Below are 19,720 nucleotides of genomic sequence, written 5' to 3'. Positions count from 1 at the left end.
AAAATTGGAGTGTTTTGAGATTGGATTGGGAAATGCCTATGAATTGATATTATTGATTACTCTAACAGATATCCTGATTAGAACTCATGGTAGAGCTAAGTATAGTGTAGTATCTCTGGTCCACATTACAACACTGTTAGTGGCGGTGATGCAGTAATGCAGGTCTGTTCTGACCTTGTTTAATTAAACACATCAGGGCTGCATTTCCCAAAAGCACTGTAAGCCTAAATTGATCGTAGAACCATCACCACCAATGGAGCTATGATCAACTTAGGTTTGTGATGCTTTTGGGAAATGCAGCCCAGAACCATTTAATCAAGGTCGTCATGATAACTCGATTATTACAGGCACATTTGTTTGACTATGGTTAACTAAACTTTGCAGGTTGTGTTCCTCCAGTAAAAGAATTGGATAGCCCTGCACTAAAGTATTTAAACAAAAGTTAAATATAAAGTTTTTTACTCAACACGTATTCCCACTTTTCCATGTAAACATCTCTGTCGATCCAGTTGAGCTCGATCAGAATGACATTTCAGTCAGATTGAAAAGGGTGGTGTATACCTGTTATAATCTGATCAACAAGAAATCTACGCATATAAATGGTCACAAATACCTTGCACATGTACAGGGCTTTGATGCATACATTTACTGTACATTTACATGGTTGACAGAGAGAGTAGGATTAAAGTACAAAACATTTAATAAAAATAACAAATGAAAAGACAGACACGTGGAAACAGAGTAAATGAAGGGGGAAAAACTGGACTGACAATGCCACACGTGAAACATGCAACAAGGACAACATCAGACAACAAACATGGGGACTGTCTGCCAGACAAGGATTAAATTAAAGTCAAACTGGGCTAATTCTACTTAAATTATTCCATAATAAAAAATAAATGGCTTTTTTTTTTCTTAACTTGAGATTAATTACCCTAGATAGGGAGTCACAGACTATGGTAAATAATTACTAAGACTAAGGCTACTTTTTGTGAAGCCTGAATAGTTTAATGATGTGTGCACATAGAGCTGATGTGATTTTCATAGTTTCTGTTCCATCATCAAAATTTTCTGAGCTATTGGATATGTTAAGGAATTTAGATAAGTCAGGAAGATTACTTACAAAGCAGTCTTTTGTGGTTGAAGTGATTGTTCTACCATATTTGTAACAAGGAGTTGAATTTACAGCTTTCGCTATATGGAGTACACACAAGACTAGATAATGATCTTAGATGTCATTACTCTGCTGCAGAATTCCAATGCCATTAACATCAATTCCATGTGACAGTATTAAATCTAGAGTATGATTTCCACAATGAGTAGGTCCTGAAACGTGTTGTCTAACCCCAATAGAGTTCAGAATGTCTATGAATGCTGATCCCAATGCATCTATTTCATTATCGACATGGATATTAAAATCACCAACAATTAAGACTTTATCTGCAGCCAGTACTAACTCGGATAGAATTTAACAAATTCTTGAATAAAGTCTGTGTGGTGCCCTGGTGGCCTGTATACAGTACAATCCAGTACAAACAAAGTTATCATTAACACTCTGGATAATGTTATATGAAGCACCATTACTTCAAACTAGTTATACTTGAAATACTGAAAATATTGCTATAAATTGTAGCAAAACCTCCCCCTTTACCTTTTGGATGTGGTTCAAGTTTATAACAGTAATCTTGGGGCAAGACTCATTTTAAATAATGTAATTGTCACGGTGCACACACCAGGAGGACACAGGAACATGCAGACGAGGATGTAACCTCAAGTAATAACAGTCTTTAATGAAACCATCAAGGCAGGGCAAGACAAGGCAGGGCTGACACAGACAGGAACACCGGGGAGTAACGAGTAGACCAGACGAAATCATACTGAACAGACAGGACTAAATACACAGGTAAATCATAGACAATTAGACAAACACAGCTGGACAAGAATTAACTAATGATTACATTTAACAAGGACAGGAAACAAACCAAATATGGAAACATGAGGCGGGAACACATGACACACACGACAGAGGACTGACAGTAATCATCTGTTTTAGTCAGGTTTCTGTCAAACAGTGCACATCTAGGTTATGATCAGTGATTGCATCATTTACAAAAACACTTTCGTAGAAAGAGACTTAATATTCAATAAGCCAAACTTTATAATTTGTTTGGGCGTTTTTTTATTTTCTAGTTCGGTGAACAGACAATCTCTATAGTATGATATCTAGGTGAAAGAGTCTTTATGTGCCTGTTCAATTCTGAGCATTTTTCACTACTTTGTCTTGCCTGGTTTTGACCCGTTGCTGTTTCTTGGTACTGTTATGACTCTTGCTGCATACCTTTTTACCCTGCCTTGTTTTGTTTTTTTGATTACTCCTTGACTATTTGCTCCTATGACCACAATTACTGCTCCGTCTATGTTGCTGTTTTTATTGGAATGTAAGTCTTCACAACTGGTAAGGAGTTGGGTAAAATACACATGATAGTGGTAGACTAGACCAGACAATGAGATGTGGTGAAAGGAGATTCTAAGTATTTTCCTTGACAAAGTGTAGCGGGTGTAACTGGATAGGAGCTGTGGGATCTGGTGCTGAAGGTGTTGTGGAATCCATGACAATACAATAGGCAGCTCTTGATTTCCGAGATGGACAACAGGGATGACCTCTGCCTCTGATCAGGGTGGCTGGAGTAAAATTCGGTCAGTAGTCACAGATCTAATATGCCATCACGTGGTATCCAGGATCTGTCCTCAGGACCATCTTTTTCCTAGTTGATAAGTTACTCTAAGTGACTGCCCCATCGTCAGGAGTCCATGATGGAATGTGCTTTGTAGATAAGGCCCTTGTCTGACTCAACAGGAGGATGAGGAATGTCAGCAGCACCAGACCGTGTGGAAGAAGAGACCAAAAAATCAGTATGAGGAATTAAGTGAGAAACATGGAAGGTAGGTGAAATTCTGTAATGGGATAGAATGTTTAAACAATATAATTTATATGTCTCTGGATGGTAAAGGGACCAATGTAGCAGGGACTCAGCTTGCGACAAGGCAGACAAAGGCAGCTGTCCCTGGTAGAGAGCCAGACTTTTTGTCCTGGGTGGTAATAAGGAGTCGCATATCTTCTAGCATTGGCCTGGCTCTTATGCCTCCATAATGCTCCTTGCAGGTGGATATGAGCTGAGTCCCAAGCCCTCTCGCTGTCCTGAAACCAATGGTTCACAGCTGGAAGATCAGAAGGCTCACCTGACCAAGGAAACAGGGATGGCTGGTAACCAATTATGTATTGGATTGGTATCAGCTCAGTGATGGATTGTCACAGAGAATTCTGGGCATAGTCAGTTCAAGGAAAGTATTGGTTTCTGTGTTGGTAGCTATAAAAGTATGACCTCGGGTAGCGTCCAATTTCTTGAATTTTCCGCTCAGTTTGATCATTTGTCTGGGGGTGATATTCAGAGGAGAGACTTAGTGAGACTCCCAACAGTTCCCAACTCAGAAAATGAATTGGGGTCCATGATATGACACAATATCCTCAGAGATACCAAAATTGCAGAAAATATATTATAAGAGGGCTTCTGCTGTCTCCATCACTAATGCAAAGCCTGTGACGGAAATTAATCTGCAAGCTTTGGAGAAACAGGCAACTGCAACCAAGATATGCATAAATGAGTCTGATGGAGGCAGGTCAGTCACAAAATCCACACCAAAATGTGAACAAGGTCGATATGGTATGGGTAATGGGTAAAGCTTTCCCTCTGGTAGGTGATCTGGGGCCTTTTATATTGCACTGGTTGAACAGCCGACCAACACCGAGTGGTCATATTGGGCCACGAGTACCAGTTACGGAGGAGCAAGAGAGTTTGAATGTCATCAGTGTACTGTAGACAATTTCGAACTGATGGAGGTACTTCCGGAACACGTCATTCATGAAGCATTGTTATACAGAGGGTGAGTTCGCCAGTCCATGACCTGATATTTATAGTGGCCTGATGGTGTAATGAAGGCGGTCTTCCATCCATCACTCCTCTGTATTCAAATGAGGTTGTAGGCACTACACAGGTCTAATTTAGTGAAGATTCAAGCGCCTTGCAGCAGTTCTATGGCGACAGGGACCAGGGGAAGAGGATCTATCTCTCTAATCAGGTCAATCTAGTCCCATGGCCAATGTGGTGGTAGCTTTTTACTGAACACATCCTGGAATACCCAGTATTCCTGTTGTATCTCCTGCTGGATGTTGGGATCAGGGCTCTCAATGGAGGTTGAACTGACTGAAATTAGGTGGTTGTGACTTTTGTTACTGGTTACCTAAGGGAGTACATTTGGTAGTTTCAGACGATTTTGGAAGCATTTTTCACCCCACTGGAGGATCCCACAACTGGCCCAGGAGACATTTTGAGAATGTTTTAGCATCCAAGGGCATCTCAGGATAATATCTGTGGTGGAATTCTCCAGCACCATAAAGGTTATATATTCCTCATGAAGGAAGTCGATCCGAAGCCTGAAAGTGGGCGAGCAATGAGTAATCACACCTTGTTCCAGGGGTTTTCTAAGGATGTATGAATATTTAAGAGCTAGCAAGAAGGAAGAGCCAGATGGAGCAAGAGGGATGGAGGGACAAAGGGAATCTTATAGGAGTGGAATCCCATGGCGGAGGCAGGTCAATGACTAACAGGAGCCAGCGAAGGCAAGGCCAAGGAACCGGCTGTGTCTGGAAGAGGAGGTGGGAGAGGGAGGCTGGGTGAAAACTCAGGAGAGTAGGAGCTGGGCAGAACCAGCAGAGACTTGGAGGCCAGTGACAAATCACCCTCATTGGGGATATTGTGGGCGGAACGCCATTCCATTCCATTGTTTTCCAATAAAACTCCTTCGGGGACAGGCGATGTTTCCGGCCCACGCACCTGGTCAGACAAAGACAGGCTCTGGCGAAACTCCCTTGAGGTCCTTTCCTGGACAGCTTTGCCTTCATTGTGGTATTTAGTCTGACGTAATAAAAAATACACAGACAGCTGTTCGGATAGTGAGTCAGGAATGCTCGATCTAAAAAATTATCTTGTATGGTCCTCAAAGGAGAAATGCATTCTTTCCTGGCAGAGGAGAATAAACATTGAAATATTCATTATGGAGGTTTGGTCTACTATATATATATATATATATATATATATATATATATATATATATATATATATATATATAGATGTTGTGTAGTTCAAACCAAATAAAGTGCATGATGTGGAAATTGAACAAGGAGTTTTAATAAAAATGGGAAACAGAGAAACACACTACACATTAAACTTAGATGTGATGTTAAAAACATATTTTAGTTTATATTCATGGTGTCCCAAATAGCACAGTTGAGTACAATTAGATTTTCTTAAAAATTATCTTGAGAAGTACTAAAGAATAATTTTTAGTACATTAAAAGCAGGGAATGTGTCGTATCAGTTATACATTTACATTTATTAATTTAGCTGACGCTTTTATCCAAAGCGACTTACAATTGCTATATATGTCAGAGGTCGCACGCCTCTGGAGCAACTAGGGGGTTAAGTGTCTTGCTCAGGGACACATTGGTGTCTCACAGTGGACTCAAACCCGGGTCTCTCACACCAAAGGCATGTGTCTTATCCACTGCGCCATCACCACCCCATATTTTATCCATTACTTCTGTATTCTGAATCTTGCATTCAGTGATGACACAAACAAACCAGGATGAAGATGAGGGAGCTGACTTTGAGAGAAAAGCAAGCAATTTGGATGCTAAAAGAAAAGAGGAAGTCAATTAGAGCTATAACAAAAACAAAGGGCATGGAGAAATCAAGAGTTTGGAAACCACCAGCAACCAACAACGACCTGATCAGCTGAGATAACAACAGTAGTTGATGACAGACAAATCATAAAAGCTGTGAAAATTAACCCTAAAAGACATGACTGTAAAATCACCAACAACTTCCAGAAAGCTGGGGTGATGCTCTGACAATCTACTGTCCTCAGGAGACTTTGACACAGAATTACAGATGCTACACAGCAAGATGCAAACCTCTGACCAGCACCAAACATAGAAAGACAAGATTAGAGTTTGCAAAAAAGCACAAAGGTGAGCCAGAAATGATCCCAAGCATACAGCCTCATCTGTAAAGCATGGTGGAGGTGGTGTCATGGCATGGGCATGCATGGCTGTCTCTGGAACAGGCCCTCTCAACTTTACTGATGACTTAATGTATGATGACAGTAGCAGAATGAATTTGGAAGGGTACAAAACCATCTTGCCTACCAATATTCAAGAAAATGCCACCAGAATCATTGGGAAGTGCTTCATATTGCATCAGGACAATGACCCAAAACACCCAGCCAGTTCAGTCAAGGAATTTATAAGAGCAAAGAAATGGAAAGTGTTAGATTGCCCAAGTCAATCTCCAGATTTAAATCTGATTGATCATGAATTTCAGCAGCTGGAGAGGAGAGTAAAGGCAGAAACTCCCCAAAACAAGCAACAATTGGGATTGGCTGCATTAAAGGCTGGGAAAAGTCTTTCAAAGGATGAGAGCAAGAGTCTGGTGATGTCTATGGGTCACAGACTCACTGCTGTGATTGTGTGCAAGGGATCTGCAACTAAATAATAGCTTTTAATCTTTAATATCTGCTTTATGTTCAACTGTCCCAATACTTATGCTCACATCAATGAGTGGGATGAACTCTAAAAGTGCTGTTCTTTTTATTTGGTAAAACATGTATGAGTTGAAACAGCTAATAATAAAATGTGACATTCTGTAGTTTTGTCTCATATTCACCTTTTAATCATATTTGCAAATGTATATATATAATTTTTCACTTACAACTCTTCAACCCCTACATTATCAATAAAGTACTTTGTCATGGATGTATTGTTTTAACATTAGCAATTTCTCATCAGATGTGTTTGGTCCTTGGTACAACCATGTCAGTGGATGGTGGGAGAAAAAACATATTCTAACCTACTGTACTTGTTCTATGAGGATTTGGTTGAAGTAAGTTAAATTCATGAAGTAACAATCTTATAAAATATAAAATCAATGTTAAATGTGTCTAAAGTGTGTAATTTTCCTTGTCTTTTCCAGGACACTGGTCATGAGGTGGAATGTTTGTGCTCCTTCTTGGGTTTGTCCACTTCAGTTGAAGAGAGAGAAAAAATAACAAAAGGGGTTCAGTTTGACACTATGAAACAGAACAAGATGATCAACCATGTCACAATCCCTTTCATGGACTTCAAGATCTCACCCTTCATGCGAAAAGGTTAAACAACCACTGAATTATCTAATTTAATCCTTCTGAGTTCTGTCCTTTCACTTGGTTTTAATCTTCTTTATGTTTGTGTTCCAAAAGGTAAAGTTGGAGACTGGAAAGGTCACTTCACTGTGGCACAAAATGAACAGTTTGATGAGGTCTACAAACAGAAGATGAAGAATGCCACTCTCAAGATTCGCACTGAGATTTAATATTTAAGTTCTAGATCTTTTTGATTGTTAGTGATATTGATTATTAGAAATCGATTGTTAGTGATATTGTGTACAACTTTCAGGACAGAAATACAATGACCTCAGAAGGTTTTATTTTTTACTCTGCCTCAGCTTTAATCAGTGACTAAGACAATAATTCAGGCCATCTCCGCTGCTGCCATCTCTGCCAACATAACCCTCAACATAGCAGATTCCTTAAAACGGACAATCTAAAAGTCTGGTCAAATTTGGCACTAGAAAATACTGTATCCCCATCTCTAAACAGTGTGCTAATTTGTCATTTTTTAAGATGTTGCAGCATGCTCTTTTAAAACTTAAACTGGATTCCCTGATCATGTTGATTGCTGCTACGTGCTTTTAGAAAAGCATTGGATCAGTATTAGGATATTATTATCTAGCCAAGAGAGTAATATTCTACCTAAAATGGTCTATTTATGTTCTCACCAAACATTTGCTAACTGAGTGTTGGTCTGACATCTAAAACTGATTATGTCAAGAATCCCTCAAATCAATGACTTGATCCACATATTTTTTATCCAAGTTTTTATTGCTCATAATTAATTATAAACATTTATATAATTTATACAATTACAGTAATACTTATACAATTTTATTTTTTTTAACCCTGTTGATTAGACAAAAAAGCCTGTTTTATTATTATTAATTATAATAATTATTTTATTCACTGAAATATGTTCATCCAAAATCCAGATACCTTTGGGTAAAACCAAAAAGTGTCAGCATAAGTCCCTCCCGAACTCTTACATCTGTTACTTAAAGGGGAAACTGCAGGGTAAATTCTGTTTAGCTTTCATATAATGTAACCTAAGTAACACTTTAAACTGTTGTAAATTGTAATCTCGAATTAATAGAACAGATATGAATTCTCTTCAGTTCCTCTTCCCAAATCTCCTTCGAGATATTAACTTCAATGTCATTTTCTGATGTCATACCACTTTAAGTTGATCTGAAGACACTGCAAAACAAACCATGTCACCAAATGCTTGGCCATAGGTGGTTGACTTAAAGGCTTATACATACAATGATCCTGAGGTAATCCTGAAATTCAGGTAAAGAATGTTTTTTTTTATTTTTTTTTATGGTGCACATGTATCCCATAGTATCGGAAAAGATGAGATTGGGAAAGGTCTTTTGCAAGTGGTAAAAAGTGGCAAATTTACCATCTGTATAAGAATCCTTTACAATGGTCAGCTCTTTGCATCTCCACAGTGAAAGTACCTTATCTGACCAGACAGAAATTTATGATTGTCAGAAAAGTGGGCAGGTGCACTGAGGTACATTCAATATTCTAAGCAGTCCTCATTTGATTTAAAATTCGAATGGAGCTGAGCACAACAAAATTCTTTCACTTTCTTGAGGATGCTCCAAGTATTGATAGTTTTCACGTGACGTCACACCCTTATAGGAACGCCCACCTGGAGGGCAAAACGAAGCTTTGCTCCACTGACCGCCAGCTATTTTTACGCAGATTGCATCAAGTAATAATGTAGTAAAACGCAGATATTAAAAGGCGAGATTCAGTAAATACCTTATTGATGATGTATATTTTGTACAGGCAAGAGGATGAAGACAGAATATAAACGCAATGTGCAAAGTTTCACATTAAGTGGTTTCCCATAGAAAACCATTATAAGGAAAACACTGAACCGTTAAACGGATTGCGTTCATATTCCGGCCTCATCTGCTTGCCTGTGTAAACTATTCATCATTAATATGGTGATTACTGAATTTGATCTTTTAATATTACTGTTTTAAATATATTAAAGCACTTTAAGTGTTTTTACAACATTTTGTTGCACGGTTTATCATTTAAATATTGCCGCGGGTCCTTAATTTGGATTTCAAATGGCCAAAACTTGCATTTTGTTCAGAAATACCTTTGTTTTATTTTTTTGAGAGGTGATCTAAATATTTGCGGCTGGGAAACAGATGAAAAATTGACCAGCTTGTGCAGCAATTCTATGGATGTTTTACCCTCCAAGTCTTCGAGCCGGTCATGTGACTGAAAACTATCAATAGCCACTTAGGAGACATGCTAGTCCCATTATTCGCAACTTGATTGCTGCTCTGCCACAACATCATAGCCCTGGCATTAGCAGCCCAGTAATAATATAGAAAAACTGGTAGTGGTACACCAGCCATGTCCTTAGGCTTCTGCACATGGGCCTTAGAAATTCTATGTGCTCTATATATTCCCTATTAAATGGCAAAATAACAGAATGTAGCTGTTTAAAAAAGAATGAAGCAAGTATATTGGCAGGTTCTGAAAAAGATAGACAAAATGAGGCAGAGAGACCATTTTATTTTTTAATTTTAATTTCCCATCTGGTGGAATGACCTGCCCAACTCAATCCGAGCAGCTGAGTACTTAGCCATCTTCAAGAATCAGCTAAAAACACATCTTTTCCATCTTTATTTGACCCTCTAACTCTAGCAGTCTCTATTTCTATTTCTATTTTTTTTTTTTAAACACGTGTCCCTTTTAGACTTGCACTCTATTCATTTACTAACTGCTTGTTTTCTTAAAAACAAAAAAACCTAACACTAGCTTCTCTATTCTTTTTGTATTCTATCTATTTATTTTCTTTTTATTTATTATACAATTAACAAAAGCAAAAAAGGCGTCTAACACTAGCTTGCTCTATTCTTTTTATATTTTATCTGTTTTCTCTTTATTTATTATATAGTTTTAAAAAAGCCCTTGCTACGTGTCTTGCGTTAAGCTAACTGAGACTTGTCATAACACATAATCATTGCTCTTTTGTTGATTTTGATTGCTTCCATTGTCCTCATTTGTAAGTCACTTTGGATAAAAGTGTCTGCTAAATGACTAAATGTAAATGTAAGAACTCTCCACTTGTCAATGGCTTAAGTGAAAATGAAATCATCCGTGATTCTGAACAATAATGAACTAACTGAGCATACAGTCCTCCACCTAAGGGCATGAATGCACTCTTCTCCTAGTTCACAGAATAGCCAGAGTAAGAGCCAAAAACCTCAAGTGATTCCATTAAAGGTGGCAAGGCAGTAGGAGGATCGCATATACAGAAGTCTAGTACAGAAGTAAATTGTCTCTGTATAAAAGTAGCCTGTACACAACTAAAAACTGGATGATTGTGAAAGGGGTTTATCAGGATGATTGCAAATGCAGTTTTAAAGCTAAATAAAAAACAATGGGCTTAAACAGCAGCCCTTCCATGTACCATGTTGAAGCGGAAATAAAGCAGCCCTATCTGAATGACTAAGTATTGCAAACTTAGGAGAAGAATATAAAGCATTTTTATCAGTACTTTGAATTTGTCACCAAAGCCAAATCAATCCAACACAGAAAACATGTTGAACCACTCAGTTCAATCAAAGGCCTTTTTTGGGATCTAAAAAGAACGTCTGCCTTGAGCCCATTGGGGCCTGTGGCTTTCCTATTAGGGAAAGAATTAATTGCCTCTAAAATTTCACTGAGAGTGAACTGCTGCTCCAGCTCATCTCTGAGACAGTCAATGTTCAACTCAGGACGATGTACTGTATATATACTGTATATATACAAATACAAAAAATATATGCAGCTTTATTCAAACACTCGATTCATTTCGCTTTCATGAGTTAATGCATGGGTTAATGCATTATTTTTGGTTTTGAAATACTTGTCATCTTTCTGCAAATTATTTTAGATGTTAATTTGTTTTTTGGGAAGTATTTGGTTTTATCCATTAAAAATGTATTTGTCACAAGACAAACAGAGAATTCTCATGACATCAGAAAAATAGGGTTAATATCTAATGACAAGGGGTGCGTTTCCCAAAAGCAACTCACAAGTTCTGTCATTATCAATAGAGTTCAACGGAATTAACGACCATAGTTAGCTAATGATGCTTTTGGGAAACGCACCCCAGAATGTTACATCGATTTGAATATTTAAAAAATTCATTAAATATACACTAAATTAAATTTCCTAAATCCAAGTAGATTAGATGTGAGTCAGGGATGTGTGAATAAAGCCTATTGCAGGAATTTTAACAACACCTGTTTCTATGAAATAATACAAAATAAATAATACTTTTTCCGGCAGCACCATCTTACACATATGTAAGAATCCTTGAATAATTTTTGTTAGTCATTGTCATACAATTTTATGAATGTCAAATGAATGTCTAGTATCAAATCAACTTTACAACAGTATAATATTGCATTAAAGTTTAACAATATCTAAAAAAAACAATGATGTGTTAATAATAAAAAAAAATGTATAAAGTTGTTTTTTTTTTATATCTAGGCCTATCGTTTGATTTCATTTGTTTATTGTTTGTCCTAATGTACCCCTGTGCCTGTATTTGTAAAAAAAAAAAATGTGGCTCATCTAGACTCCCTGCTTTTGTATTTATATTTAGATATTATAAAATCACTATTATAACACAAAAAAAAATAAACAATAAAACCATTAAGAAATCATACAACAAAAATGTGTACTGATGTATTAATTGGATCTACATCACACAAAAATGATGTCATGATACTGTACAGATGAGGAAGCAAGTTGCAGGTAAAGAAATGATTTATTGTCCAGAAACTGAATATACAGACACAGGATGGAATTATGATCGGTGACGCAGGAATGGATGGCTGCACGGCCGGTGAGGTGAAGAGTGTCCAAGGTGGTGTGGGAATCCAGTACAGGAACGACGAACACACGACTACACGGACAGACCTCGACACCGGGAACCAGAACTGACGAGAACACACGGGAACTGGAGACAGAACAGCACGGGAAGACATCCACAACGATCTGACAACGAGAAGAGAATCTGGTGAATATTTATGTGTGCGGGAAATGGGCTGCAGCTGCCGCTGCTGATGAGGCACAGCTGAGAGGAGTGAGTGGTGAATGCTCGGCCACGCCCACACACGTACGGCACGCACACACATGACAGTACACAGGATAAAGAGGAAACAATGGATGCGCGAACCGTGACAGTACCCTTCCCCTAAGAACGCCTCCTAGCGTTCCCAGGTTCCCCTACCTGTCGATTGTAGTCATCGATAAGGGAGTGATCCAGTATGTCTCTCGCAGGTACCCAACTTCTCTCCTCCGGACCGTAACCCTCCCAGTCCACCAAGTACTGAAATCCGCGTCCCCTCCGTCTAGAGTCCAGTATACGGTTTACCGAAAATGTGGGTTCCCCGTCTACGAGTCGCGGCGGGGGGGGAACCGGGGCTGGCGGATTAATGGGAGAATGAAACACGGGTTTAATTTTGGATACGTGAAAGACGGGGTGAATCCTCCTGTACACCGGAGGAAGGTTGAGGCGGACTGCCACCGGACTAATGATCTTGGTGACAGTGAACGGGCCAATAAATTTGGGAGCGAGCTTATTAGAAACGGAGCGGAGAGGAATGTTCTTGGTTGAAAGCCACACTTTTTGACCAACGACGTAAATGGGGGGCTTAGACCGGTGGCGATCGGCTTTAGCCTTGGTGCGCGCCCCCACTTGGAGTAGAGTCTCACGGGCTCTAGTCCATGTGCGGTGACACCTCTGGACAAAGGTGTGAGCGGAGGGGACCGCGACTTCGGATTCCAGACTGGGAAAAACTGGTGGCTGGTAACCTAAACTACATTCAAACGGAGATAGGCCCGTGGACGACACTGGCAACGCATTGTGGGCGTACTCCACCATAGAGAGTTGTTGGCTCCAAGAGGAAGGATTCTTGGAGACCAGACACCGCAACACCCTCTCCAAATCTTGGTTGGCTCTCTCGGTTTGGCCATTGCTCTGGGGGTGAAACCCAGAGGACAGACTGACAGTCGCTCCCAGCAATTTACAAAACTCTTGCCAAAATTTGGACACAAATTGGGGTCCCTTGTCGGAAACCACGTCTATCAGGAGGCCATGTAAACGAAAGACGTGGTTCACGACTGTCAATGCTGTCTCCTTGGCTGAGGGTAATTTGGGCAAGGGAATGAAATGGGCCGCCTTCGAGAATCGGTCCACCACAGTCAAAACGACCGTGTTGCCCTGAGAGGGCGGGAGGGCGGTAATAAAATCTAGAGCGATGTGGGACCAGGGTCTCGAAGGGACCGGCAGCGGTTGGAGTAACCCATCAGGGGGTCGATTGGAAGTCTTACCAGTGGCACAGACCGAGCAAGCCAAAACAAAACTGTGAATGTCGTGAGCCATACGTGACCACCAGAATCGTTGCTTAACCAAAAACCTAGTTCGATTGACTCCTGGATGACAAGCCACGTTGGAACAATGCCCCCACTGGATAACGTCGGACCGTAACCTCTCCGGCACAAATAACCGATTCGGTGGGCAACCGGGCGGAGGCATTACCCCTTCTAAGGCCGCTTTGACCTTCGACTCGATCTCCCATGTGAGTGTGGAGACAAAAAGAGTCTCAGGTAAAATGCACTCGGGAGTAGACGGGCGTTCTGAATTGTCAAAAACGCGAGATAAAGAGTCGGGTTTGATGTTTTTGGAACCCGGGCGGTACGAGAGAGAGAAATCAAAACGTCCGAAAAAAAGTGCCCACCGAGCCTGCCTGGAGTTCAGTCTTTTAGCCGTTCTAATGTATTCTAGATTCCTATGATCGGCCCAGACGATAAAAGGTACCCCTGACCCTTCCAACCAGTGACACCATTCCTCCAACGCTAACTTGACTGCCAACAACTCTCGGTTACCAATGTCGTAATTACGCTCGGCTGGGGATAAACGATGGGACAAAAACGCGCAGGGATGCATCTTGCCGTCCGTGGAAGAGCGCTGGGACAACACTGCGCCTACCCCCACCTCTGACGCGTCGACCTCCACTAGGGCTGCAACAACTAATCGATAAAATCGATTATTATCGATTATGAAAATCATCGACAACGATTCTCATTATCGATTAATCGGGTCTGCCCACAGTGCACGTCCAACTTCAGCTGGTTAGTCAAATTACGGCACTGAATAATGCATTTCTATGGACAAAATGCATCTAAAAACAGTGGAGGAAACAGAATGAGATTCTGCCGGAGAAGCACGTGATCCAAGCTGCCCAAAACATGATAATTCTTTATTTTAAGCTTTAAGTTAATGCATAAGAGTAATGGCTTGCCCTGTCAGGCGCTTTGACAGATGCGTGTGCGTCCTCAGCGCAAAAACGTTCAGTTTACGGTCATATCCTTATCTATAAATGCCACAAATTCACGCGAGCATTTCCATTTTTGCATAAAGGTCCGTCCTGACAGTCTGTGTTAAGTTTAAAATACCGAATGAGCGCCGGCGCGGCGGGCGCGCGCACGCGCGTCAGACGGACAGAACACAGTAGAGAGGGAGACAATTAATAGGCTTTTCAGCGCAAACATATAAATTGTGCTGAATTATCTGTTGTTGAAAGTTAATTTAAGGTTTAAAATAAATTAAAATATTTTATGAGAGTAGGAACTTTAAAGGGATAACAGCGTGTAATTGTCTGTCTGAATATAAACATGAGACGCTCCATAACGGCCTTTTACAGGATAAAGAAATGACGAGGTGACTGTGATCAAAGTAGTTCCTGCAGAACATTACTCTTACCTGTTGGTTAACACGGAGTTTGTGTTTTTATTCGTCTTTATTATTATCTTTATTATTTTAATTTTTAATAGAGGTTTAAACTATATTCAATTTTTACAATGCTTAACACATTTATGTAAGTTTAACAATGTGTTTATGTAAGGTTTGTGCCACTGCTGCTCTAAAGTAACAGTATTGGTGATAACCAAAATCATTTTTCGGCTTTCTGTACTGGTTAGTACTCCAATATGTGTAAGCTCTTTAGTAACAGTAGTAGGCTATTTTTAATGCTATAATATCATTATTGCTGTTATCTATGAAAGAAAACCAGAGCACTTATTTTTTTTTGTATTTTTTATTTGAGTATTTTTTTTTCGCGATACCCAATTGCAGTCAAAAAGTACATAAACAATACCAGCAAGAATGCAAGCTGTTATGAGGACATTTTTTATTATTATGTCTAATAAATGACAATAACATTTTTAAATTTAAACAAATTTTTGACAAATTTCTAAAATATGTTTTCTCTTTATTATGATAAGTGGTCTAATAAATTAAGCACTGTATGTTTTCATAGCATTCAGTCGTCACGTTTGTTTGAAGGACATTGGGCAGAATGTGGAATAGTGTTTTTTTTGGTCAATATTTTTTTAATCCGATTAATCGAAAGAATAATCGGCCAACTAATCGATTATCAAAATAATCGTTAGTTGCAGCCCTAACCTCCACCACAAACTGACGTGAGGGATCAGGGGCTATGAGAATGGGGGCCGAAACAAAGCGGTCCTTGAGTTTGGCAAACACAGCCTCGGCTGTGTTAGACCACCTGAACGCAGTTCTGGGGGAGGTCAAGGCAGTCAGAGGCGCGGCTAGTTGGCTGAAGTTGCGAATAAAACGCCGGTAGAAGTTGGCGAAGCCCAGAAACCTCTGCAGGGCCTTACGGGAATCAGGACTTGGCCACTCCACCACAGCCTTAACCTTCTCAGGGTCCATGCGCATTCCCTCGGACGACACAATGTACCCTAGGAAAGGAACAGACTGTGCATGAAAAGCGCATTTCTCCGCCTTGACAAAAAGCCCATTCTCTAACAACCTCTGAAGCACTCGCCGGACGTGCTGCACATGTTCCTGGAGAGACGAAGAAAAAATCAGTATGTCATCCAGGTAGACATATATGAACTGATCTACCATATCTCGCAGCACGTCATTGACGAGTGCCTGGAAGACTGCTGGGGAGTTGGACAGCCCGAAGGGCATGACCAAGTATTCAAAGTGCCCCCTAGGGGTGTTAAAAGCAGTCTTCCACTCATCCCCCTTCCTTATGCGGACCAAATGATAGGCATTGCGCAAATCCAATTTTGTGAAAATGGACGCTCCCTGCAACCTCTCGAAGGCTGAAGACATCAACGGCAAAGGATAAGTATTCTTTACCGTGATGTTGTTCAACCCTCGGTAATCAATACAAGGACGCAGGGACCCGTCCTTCTTCCCCACAAAAAAGAACCCCGCCCCCGCCGGAGAAGAGGAAGGGCGGATGAACCCAGAAGCTAGAAAAATATATCAGAAATATATTTCTCCATAGACTCCCTTTCTGGAACAGAAAGTGAATATAACTTGCCCTTAGGCGGAGACATACCTGGCAGTAAATCTATGGCACAGTCGTAAGGACGATGAGGAGGGAGAGAAGCAGCTCGAGACTTACTGAACACTTCCTTCAGGTCCTAATACTCCGCGGGCACGTTAGACAGATCCATCGCCTCCTCCTGAAACACAGAAACAGAAACCAACGGACAGGCAGACACAAGACAGGACTCATGACAGTTATTGCTCCAAGCTATGACGGATTTATGATGCCAGTCTATTTTTGGGTTGTGATTGATGAGCCAGGGGTGGCCGAGCACGACCGGTGCTAAGGGGGTGTCCATGATCAAAAAGGATATAGTCTCTGTGTGGTTGCCTGACGTGGTGAGAGTGATGGGCTCGGTGGTGAAGGCAATGGGGGGTAACTGGTGACCGTTCAGGGCATGGACAGAGATCTTGTGCGTGAGAGGTTTGATGGGGATGTGATACTTGTGAGCAAACGAAAAGTCCAAAAAATTACCCTCTGCACCAGAATCCAGTAACGCCTGACAGGTGATGGCACGTGTAGCCCATCTCAGTTTCACCGGGAGGAGGGTCGATGATGTAGATGAGGTCTTCTCTGCGGAGATCCCACCCGATAGTAGCCTCAAGTTTACTACCGGGCTTGACCTTTTACCGGGCATCTCGAGACTGAGTGTCCTGCCCCTCCGCAGTAAAGGCAGAGCCCCTGGGATCTCCGCCTCTCCTTCTCCTCCCGGGAAAGCCGAGCTCGCCCTACCTGCATGGGTTCGAGATCGTTGACGGCGCTGACCACGTCCACGTCGTTGGTACGGTGACTCTCAAACCCACCAGGGACTCGGCTGGCCTGGACGCGTCGCTCCGCTCTAGTGAGCCGTGCGTCCTCCCTGAGGGCCAGGTCTATCAGTCCGTTGAGTGTGGTGGGGAGGTCCAGGACGTAGACCTCCTTCTGGACGTGGTCAGCTAGCCCATGCAGGAACATGTCCCACTGCGCCTCCTCGTTCCAGCGACATTCCGCCGCCAGGGTCCGGAACTCGATGGAATAGTCCGATACAGATCTTTCACCCTGGCGGAGATCGGCGAGTATTCTGGCCGCCTCTCTTCCGGCGACGGCTCGATCGAATACTCGCTTCATTTCTTCGGATAAAGTCAGGAACGAGGTGCAGCATGGGTGGCGCAATGGGAACTCGTAGTTGTTGGAGCTGTTGGGTGAGCTCGGATACCTGCGTCACCAGAGCCTGAATAACCCGACCAGTGGTATTCAGGCTCGTCTCTTGAGAGTTCATGCGTTCAATGCTTTGGGTGATGAAATCCTCCAGAGATGTGGCTGAGGCGCCCGCTGCTTCCATGGGATGGTCAGATCGTTCTGTCATGATACTGTACAGATGAGGAAGCAAGTTGCAGGTAAAGAAATGATTTATTGTCCAGAAACTGAATATACAGACACAGGATGGAATTATGATCGGTGACGCAGGAATGGATGGCTGCACGGCCGGTGAGGTGAAGAGTGTCCAAGGTGGTGTGGGAATCCAGTACAGGAACGACGAACACACGACTACACGGACAGACCTCGACACCGGGAACCAGAACTGACGAGAACACACGGGAACTGGAGACAGAACAGCACGGGAAGACATCCACAACGATCTGACAACGAGAAGAGAATCTGGTGAATATTTATGTGTGCGGGAAATGGGCTGCAGCTGCCGCTGCTGATGAGGCACAGCTGAGAGGAGTGAGTGGTGAACGCCCACACACGTACGGCACGCACACACATGACAGTACACGGGATAAAGAGGAAACAATGGATGCGCGAACCGTGACAAATGACCTTTTTAATTTAAAATGCTGATTTTTGGCAATAGTTTTCATCCTGTTTGCAACCGAATGCCCGTTCACAAACAATGTGAATTTTTATTTTTTTTTGAGTGACAGAGAACATCAGAAATGAACTGATATTATGGTTAATCACTTTGCAACAACATTAATTGTTGATTGATTTCATGATTGTGATGTAGCACTCATGTTTCAACTTAAAGAAAAACCCAGACCAGATCTTTATTTTGTTAGTTTACTCCAGTGGCAGTCACATGAAAGGGGCACATTCTATGGTGACTGTTATCAGAGTCAAATATTCAGGGTGAAGTTGGACAAACAATGTTTGTATGTTAATGTTTTTGTCTTTTGTCTTACCGGTTCCTGGAGCTGCCTAATAGGAGGGGCACGCAAACAGGAAGCCGACTATGTTACTCTGAAGTGGAGGAGTTTGTCCATTCAGAATGTTTGGCCTAAATTTCATTGATGGTTATATATTTGATGCTTTTCAAGGTAATCATACAACTTGTTAGAGGTGATGATTATTAAGGTGCTGTCTGTAAGCTTATAAATCCTCTGTAAATTGTATAATGCACAGTTAGTAACTGATGAGAGGTTACGATTGGTCAGTTTGAAAATGAAGGAGGAGATTAAACCTATAAAAGAACAGAGAAATGTTTGGAAGAAAAAGAAGGGTGTTTGTTGGACCAGGAGCCAACTGTGTATCCTATTTTTGTTATGAATTGAGTTGTATTTTGATCTGGGTTTTTCTTCTTTGTTTTCCACTGTGTAAATTCTTTATTTATAATGGATATTTTGCTATGGTCCTTGTTCCACCTTTTTGGAGTTTGTGGCACGTGGAATTAAAAACAATTTTATCCGTTTCGCTGTTTGTTTAGCCACTGATCAGTGGTTCTGCACTCTGTTCCCTCCCTATTCATTTGTGATTGTGTTTGTCACAATAAAGGGTGAGCTGCTGGAAAAAACAAAACAAACAAACAAAAAACAGCTAAAACCAGCTTAAACTGGTTAGCTGATTTAAGCTGGAAGTATGGTTTTAGCTGGTCTCCCAACCTAGCCAGCCTGCAAAATAGCTATAAGTTTTCTTTTCATTAGTTAAGCGCAAATACACTTTTGATTATTTATAACAGTTAAAATGTTCATAGAGAGAGAGAGAGAGAGAGAGAGAGACGAAGAAGAAATTTAACCAGACATTAAGAGGGGCCTTTTATTTTGACACGAGGATGTGACGTGTGTGTGTTTCCGCTC

The 19,720-nt window shown here is 41.2% G+C and overlaps 1 pseudogene across 1 annotated transcript; it reads left to right on the top strand.

Annotated features, from left to right (window-relative positions):
• Nucleotides 1–2,656: 2,656 nt before the first annotated feature.
• On the top strand, nt 2,657–7,466 carry LOC306848277 (cytosolic sulfotransferase 1-like; annotated as a pseudogene). The gene is made up of 7 exons: nt 2,657–2,731; nt 2,858–2,927; nt 3,012–3,068; nt 3,164–3,265; nt 6,905–6,998; nt 7,089–7,263; nt 7,354–7,466. The product of its transcript is annotated as a cytosolic sulfotransferase 1-like (transcript).
• The last annotated feature ends 12,254 nt before the right edge of the window (nt 7,467–19,720 follow it).

This window comes from Barbus barbus (genome assembly GCF_936440315.1).
Source record: "Barbus barbus genome assembly, chromosome: 28".
In the NCBI taxonomy this organism is placed as follows: domain Eukaryota; kingdom Metazoa; phylum Chordata; class Actinopteri; order Cypriniformes; family Cyprinidae; genus Barbus; species Barbus barbus.
The sequence above is the reverse complement of the archived record's forward strand: the minus strand, read 5'-3'. Positions and strand labels throughout refer to the sequence as shown.